Here is an 8,716-nt window from a genome sequence, read left to right as displayed (position 1 = left end):
GACACATACACCTAGACTGCTGAATACACACACAGACTGCTGAATACACACACACTGCAGTGAAGGGTGCTGTGTGTGTGTGTGTGTGTGTGTGAGGGGTGCTGTGTGTGTGTGTGTGTGAGGGGTGCTGTGTGTGTGAAGGGTGCTGTGTGTGTGTGTGTGTGTGAAGGGTGCTGTGTGTGGGGGGGGTGCTGTGTGTGGGGGGGTGCTGTGTATGTATGTTAGAGGTACTGTGTGTGTGTGTGTGTGTGTGTGTGTGTGCAAGGGGTGTTGTGTGTGTGTGAGTGACGCTTTGTGTCAGGGTTTCTGAGTGTGTTTTAGGGTTGCTGAGTGTGTGTGAGGGGTGTTTTGTGTCAGGGCCCAGGGTGCTGTGTATGTCAACGGCGCTGTGTGTGTAAGGGGTGCAGTGTGTGTGAGGGATGCTGTTTGTGTGTGTGTGTTTGGGGGGGGGCTGTGTATGTGTTTTACACATAGAGTGCTGTGACAGGTAAATGTAGAGACTTACCTGAAAATTCGGCAACTTCGGCACTTCCAACTTCGGAATTTCGTGACTTCGGCACTTCGGGACTTAGTAGATAAATCCCTAATTCCCACTTTTTACTAAGTAAAAATGACTTATTAGTACATTTTTACTAATAGTATTAGTATTTAGTGGCTGCTCACTGTTAAAAAAAAAAAAAAAATAGGGTCCCCCCTCCCAAACCCCCACCCGCGACGCGCAAGTGGGGGCTTTTAAACTAAAGGGGGACCTATTGCCCCCCCCGGCACCACCCCTGAGTGGCGGGTGGGGGCCCTAAAGTAAAATGATGGGGGGGACCTATTGTCCTCCCCCCCGGCCCCCACCCCTGAGCGGTGTGTGGGGGCCCTAAATACTAATAAGGGGGGGACCTAATGTCCTCCCCCCTGGCCCCCACCCCTGAGCGGTGGGTGGAGGCCCTAAATTAGAATAAGGGGGGGGACCTAATGTCCTCCCCCCTGGCCCCCACCCCTGAGCGGTGGGTGGGGGCCCTAAATACTAATAAGGGGGGGGACCTAATGTTCTCCCCCCTGGCCCTCACCCCTGAGCGGTGGGTGGGGGCCCTAAATACTAATAAGGGGGGTACCTATTGTCCTCCCCCCTGGCCCTCACCCCTGAGTGGCGGGTGGAGGCCCTAAATTGGAATAAGGGGGGGGGGGACTTTCCCACGCTGTGTAAACAGAGCACTCTGATTGGTGGATTTCACCCCCACCCTGCAGAGCTCAGTCTGCGCGGAGCCCTCCATGGATGAAGGATTTTTTTTTTTGCGCTCGTTTTTTTTGTTGTGTGTCGGTTATTATGGATTTTTTATTTGCCCTTTTTTGGGGCTGAAAAAAGAAGATTTTAGAAGAAAGAAGACATCAAATGGTAAGTTTTATTTTTTTACAGATACTTAGTTAAAGGTCCCCCCCTCATTATTTTTAGGGACTTCGACCATTCGGCAATTCATCTATTCAGACATTCGGAAGTACCCCCAAATTCGGCCGAATTCACATTCGGACCGAAACGAATTGCAAATGTCTAACAAAAAAACATGTCCTGCGCTCACTCCCATCACTCCTGGGCAGCAGCACCGGCCACTGTACACACCAGCCCCAATACATACAGTAAAAACCAAAGAAAAAGTTACCTGCGCTCTCTCCTAAATCCCTATGTATATTTATTTTTATATTTATTGTTTTATTATGTGGAAATTTGTAACATTCATGTGTGAGATACCCCAAAGGCAATTCTCCAACATGTTGAAACCATTAAAAACAAGTTAAAACATACACATTTTTCCAATTTATATCAGAAGGAAAAATAAATAAATTAAATAAATAAATAATATATACCGAAGAGGAAAAAAAAAAAGAAATACACATCAATATATCTACTTAAGCAAAAGCGTACTGGCAATATATTCTAATATAGGCATTGTATAGCGTTAAACACCGAGAGTTTCCACATAGAGTACAACACTCAGTAAAAAACATCCTACACGTGGTGTGTCCTTCAATCACGCTACAATCATCTAATGCTAGCCGCTATCGAAATAGTTCATGCTAAGGATTCCCAGAGTATAGCTGTTACATTGATAGACATAATCACGAGAGAAAGGAAAAAAAAAAAAAAAAACACACGGAAAAAAAAATTATAATAAAAATAGATTACATTTCTGAGACTCGACATGGGGCTTCAGAAGAGATCACAGTCTTTATTGTCATGTATACTGTCTATTTGTCCAGGGTAACCATAGTTTAACCATATCTCTAGTACCAAAGAAGGGGTTTGATTCCATCCTATGCTGATATTCTATTTGCTCCATAATATTATGCCATATTAATGGGATTGAGGATTTCCAAGCCCTAGCTATACATATTTTAATGGCAAAAAATATGTGGGACAAAAGGTATTTTTGATATTTATCTTGTGAAGGAAAACCAATATTGAAGAGGAAAAGTTGGGGGCTAATTTCTTTTATCTCCTTGAAAATAGAGTTAACAAGACCAAGCATTTGAGTTTTTATGTTGTTAAGACCCTGACACTCCCACCATATATGGTAAATAGTGCCCTCCTCAGTTCCACACCTCCAACAGTTTCTAGAATATACAGATGATATTTTGTAGAGTCTAGCCGGTACCATATACCATCTATATATTATCTTTAGATGTGTTTCATAGAGAGAGACGCTGTGTATACAACGCTTCACTAGGAGTGTAGCTTTAGTCCATTCCAAAAGTGAAAAGGATTCCCCAATATCTCGTTCCCATTTGGTAAAGGAGGTAACATGAAAATCTTGTTCCATTGATTCCAACAATTTAATAAATCTAGAAATACCCCCCCTTCTTTTTATATAATACAATAAGAGGATTAACATTGTGATCTTTAAGTATAGTCCGAGATAGTAAAAAAAATGTAATCCTTAAATATTGAAAAAGATCTCTAGGGGAAAGATTATATTTTTCTTGCATTTGTGTAAATGGGATGGGTTTAAATCCATCCCATAAATCAGACATCTTCAATATGCCTAGGTGTATCCAAGATTGAACATTTATATTGTCCATTGCATGTTGTAGGACCACTAATGGAACTCTATATAATAATTTGTCTTCCAACTTCAATTTTTTATTTAGGGATTTTGAGGTATTAATCATATCCACCAAAATTCTATTCGAAATATGTTTGGTATCCAATTCACCTAAATTTAACATACCCATCCAAAAAAGAACAGACAATTTGTGTCTGGGGCTATCCTCCTGTTCTAGAGTAAGCCATGATTTATTTCCCTGGTCCTTATCTAACCACTGTAAAAGGTGAGTCGCCATACATGCTTCATGAATTTTATCAACATCTGGAAATGCTATTCCTCCCTTCTGGTAGCTTCTTCGAAGAGTATCAAACGCTATCCTAGGTGGTTTATTTGCCCAAATACATTTGGAAATCAGGATTTGAAAATGGTTAAGAGTACTTTCCCCCAATCTATAAGGAATCGCCCTAAGATAATATATAAATTTAGGTAACAAAAATGCCTTGATCATGTATAATCTTCCTATCCATGAGGACTCAATCTTCCTCCATGTATCTGCCTGTTGTTGCAAATCTTTTAATAGATTATCATAGTTTGTTTGTATCATCCTCTCTATATCAAAGGATATTTTGATCCCTAAGTAGCCAATAGTATCTTTTGCCCATAAAAGTTGGAAACGTGCAGTCAGAAGATCTTTCTGAACCTCAGATAGAAAAGAGGCTAAGATTTGTGTTTTTTCATATTAACCTTATAGTTGGAGAAACTACTATAAATAGATATAACATCCAATACTGACGGAATTGAGACTATCGGATCCGTCAAGATAAGGAGGACATCATCTGCAAAAAGGGAAACCTTGATTTCCCCGTTGAGAGACTTGACCCCCTTTACATTGGTATTCTGTCTGATCAGAGTGGCCAAAGGTTCAATTGTAAGGATATATAACCGGGGAGCCAAAGGGCAACCCTGTCTAGTACCGTTTTTGACCTCAAAATGGTCAGACTCAGCAAATGAGTTAATTATTTTGGCTGTAGAACTCCTATATAACAACATAGTTTTGTGTCTAAACTGACCCTCCAGGCCAAATTGACCCATGACAGAGTCAAGGAATCTCCAATTGACTCTGTCAAAGGCCTTCTCAGCATCGAGGGCCATAATAACGGATCCCCATTTATGCTCATTTATTCTGTGTATTAAGTTAAATATCCTAAGTGTGGTTATCAGTAGTACCTCTCCCTCTCACAAATCCAGACTGATCAACATCAATCAGTTCTCCAATTACCTCTCTAAAGCGATTGGACAATATTTGAGAGAATATTTTCATATCTAAATTAATAAGAGATATGGGTCTATAGTTAGCAATAAGTGTTAGATCTTTCCCTACTTTAGGTATAGGAATAATTGAGGCCAACAACATCTCATTAGGGAAGGGGGTATCCGCGGATACCTTCGTAAACATCTCTAAAAGGATAGGGGAAATAAGTCTAGAAAAAGTTTTGTAGAACATTGTTGAGAAACCATCTGGGCCCGGAGCCTTGTTCAGTTTTAATTTATCTATTGCTTCGGTTACTTCTGATAGTAAAAATGGGGCATTCAGCATTTCCAACCTCCTTTGGTTAATTTTTGGTAGTTTAAGATTACTCAAAAATTTATCCATTTCTTCTCTACTCTTCCCTACCTCCTCTAGGTTATATAGAGATTTATAAAATTCAGCAAATGCATTAACAATGTCATTTGGTGACGTCAAGTGTTTATCTCCTACAACGATTTTTTTTATAGATTTATCTTTAAGGTTATTTTTTATTTTATTAGAAAGGTCTTTATTTATTTTATTGTTATTATGATACCATCTTTGCTTAAGGAATAATATATTTTTATTGACCGTGTCATAAATTCTATCTTTGATAGTTTCCCTTAAGTTAGCTATTTCTCCAATTAAATCTTTATTCACCATATTTTTATTTTGACGTTCCTTATTTGCCAATTTTATTCTTAATTCTTGCAAAGATTATCCCTTCTTCCTTTTAACTTCAGAACCTAGTTTAATCAATAATCCCCTTATATAATTTTTAAAGGTACACCATACCATTGCCGTGGTGACTTTTCCATTATCATTAGTAATCAAAAAGTTTTCAATTTCAGAAGACAAAAAATCAATGTTACACTCTGATTTCAACAGGCTTTCATTAAGTCTCCACCTTGTCCTTGATCTAAGACCACCTTTTAACTTAACCTTAATAAATACTGGTGCATGATCAGACACAACTATAGATCCAATATTGGATTCAATAATAGAACTTAAAAACCCAGCTTTCACCAGAAACATGTCTATTCGAGAATAGGTCTGATGAACATGTGAAAAAAAGGTATAATCTCTCTCACTGGGGTTCAAGGTCCTCCAACAATAACATAGAGAATTCCTGTCTAGAAATTCAGAAAAGTCAGAAATATGGGTATTTGTAGATTTATAATCTCTAGTGTTTTTGTGACTTTTATCTCGTGTTGGGTCCAATACACAATTAAAATCTCCCCCAATTATAATATTACCACATGCTAATACGTCAACCTTTTCCATGATTTCATCCAAAAAGTCCCCCGGGCACGAATTTGGTGCATAAATGTTGACCAAAGTATATATAATACCATTAATTTTTGAAATGAGTATCACATATCTTCCCATTAGATCCCCAGTTAGATGAATCATTTCAAAATTGATTCTACTAGAGATTATAATTGCAGTGCCTCTTTTTTTTTTTTTTACTCCCCTCCATATTAGAAGAAAATATTAAAGGGAATTTCTTAAACTTCCAGAGTCTCTCTGGAGAATTAATCCAGCGTGTCTCCTGAATAAAGGCAATGTCTATATCGTTTTCATTTAGGAATTTATAGACCGCTCCCCTTTTCTGTGGTGAATTCAAACCCTGAACGTTCCATGAAATCACATTAAGTGCCATCATAACACCTATTGTCCTGATTGTGCCCCAGGTCGAGTCTCAAGGAAATAAAAAAGAAAAAAACTAAGAAGAAATAGTAGACATTTACATTATAAAATACATAAAACATAAAAAGTATTCCAAGATGGGGAACAGACCCCCTCTTGGTAATCCAGTGGCGAGACATATACATATGTGTAAATATATATATATATGTGACCCCCTGAACAAGACCTGCCTATGGTTGCAGGAATAGAGACCCTAGCGAGAGGAGGAAGGCCTCCAAACTCTCCAGAAACAAAGCGGCATTCTAAGTATCCAACCTAAAGTCCATCATATCAATCCAAAAAGCTATCGACATTGTCTAGAATATATAACCACGCTAGCCCCTAAGGCCTTATCACCTCAAGTTACTGATCTAACTCTACCTAATATATTTACAACTATCAATAATAATATTGCAAATCTCCCTCTCTTCTCTCCTCCCTCAGTCATTATGGTTCCAAAATATACTGTAAAAGGGTGGAACATATTCCAAGAAAGAGGCAAAATGAGGGGACCTATGTATTTATAACCTCCTGAACAAAGCCTACCTATGATTACCAAACTGGGAATACTGAGAAGAGGGGAGAATCTCCAAACCTCATCAAAAACCCAACAATATTCCAAATATCCGGCCTATATTAATCACTATAACAATCAGTAAGTCAGTTCGTTTTGTCTAGGATATTGGATCACATTAATCTAAAAGACCATGTTACCTTAAATTGTTATTCTAGATTTGTTCAACATTCCTTTCCAACTCTAAAGTATCCCTCTCCTTCCCCTCCCTTGATCATTCTATCTCCTTGTTTCCCTAATGTACCCAGAGCCCGACTCCCCCTACCTATTGTGATCAAAATTTAATTTTACCTCTTGTGTATTATCTTACTATTGCCAGAATCTCTAACCTCATCCACCCCATTGATGCCCACGTAGTAGCCAGAATCTCTGACCTCATTCACCCCCTTCATATCCATGTACTAATCATAGTTTGTCATAAGTGAATAAACCCTTACTATGGAACTGTGCTTATTGTCACTCGTGTATGGATAACTTACTTCCGTTCTTATTAATACTAATAATATCAAATCATAACTATTATAATCAAAGCTTGTGTTACCACAAGATACAAATATAAAATCTCTTGAAAAATTCCTCCGTGTCGAACTCCATAGTTGGAGAAATGTACTGATAATATCCCTTATTGTGATCAAAACAGTGTTAATACAAACTAAGTGAGAAAGAAAAAAAAGAAATATATGTAAATCCATTAAATTGCACTTGTGCTTTGTGCCATTCTTATATATAATCAATATACCACCTTCAAATACCCAACATAGATATAGTATGGAATTTACCGATCTCCTATATAATTAAATATATCAGGAACAGAGAAAAATAGGGGAGAAAAAGGGCATCTTAACAAAAAATAATATAAATGGCTGTATATTGTGGCGTATTTACATAACTACCAACTTTGTGCCATCTAGATTATTTAAGTTGCAAATATTACCAGATACCCTTATCCATATATATTGCATTCTTATCTTTAGACATAACTCTGCTCACTATCTTCACAATTAATTATTGTAGGCTTCAGAGGCAAGAAAAAAAAAAGTCCTTATCTTGTTCCAGATAGGTGATCGTTATTTGATCAACTTAGTAAATAGTCATTGTCTTGTTCCAGGTAGGTGGTCAATAACGTGAACAACTTAGTAGAAAGTCATTATTTTGTTCCAGGTAGGTGGTCATTAATTGGTCGATTTAAGAAGATAACTATTGTAGATTCCAAAATTGAATTTATTTTCTTGGGCCGCCGAGGCTTCTTTAAAAGGAAATTGTTGATTTTGAAAAGATACCGATAATGCTGTAGGGAAACTCCATCTATATTTAATTCCATGTTTCCTCAAAATGCTGGTCTGAGCGGCAAATTTTTTCCTTGCCAGCCGAGTCGCCAAAGATAGATCTGAATATAACTTAATATCTTTATATTGGGGATCTGTTATAACATTTTTTTGTGTCGACTGTATGATTAAATTCTTAATATAGTTGTTAGAAAAACAGACAATGATGTCCCTAGGTATATCTTCCGACAAATTCTTTGGTCTATGTAATCTGTGGTGTCGTTCAAATGGGAATTCTCCAAGTGGCAGATCAGGAATTAGTATTTGAAAAAAGGATTTAAAAAATTGGTCTAAATGATCGTAATTAATAGTTTCAGAAACTCCTCTCAATTGTATATTATTCCTACGAGATCTGTCTTCCAAATCGGTAACCTTTGTCTCTAGTGCTTTAATCTTCTCGTCCAGTTGATTATACTTTAAAGTTAAATCTTCATTAGATTTTTGAATTTCCTGGAGGGTGTCTGCCTGACTTTGCAATATAGAGGATATATTAGCTATTTCCAGCCTTAACATATTAGAATTATCTTCCAGATCTTGTTTTAATTTCAAATATAGAGCTTCCAAAGCTTCATTAAGTGTTTGCTGTGTGGTATATTGGGGATTTGCCGAAAAGGAATCTGGGATTAATGGAGCTGATTCTCTGCGATCTCCCAGAGATGATCTTTTGGTTAGTGATCGCTCTTGAGATTTAGGTGAATAGAAAGAATTTATATTTTTATTTTTCTCTATATTAGCCGTTGTTACTTTATCTTTATCTTTATCTCTTTTGGGAGACATTACTGCTTTCCTTTCCCTTCTGTTTTCCTTTAAC

Source organism: Pelobates fuscus, chromosome 5, assembly GCF_036172605.1.
Source record: "Pelobates fuscus isolate aPelFus1 chromosome 5, aPelFus1.pri, whole genome shotgun sequence".
NCBI lineage: Eukaryota > Metazoa > Chordata > Amphibia > Anura > Pelobatidae > Pelobates > Pelobates fuscus.
The sequence above is the reverse complement of the archived record's forward strand: the minus strand, read 5'-3'. Positions refer to the sequence as shown.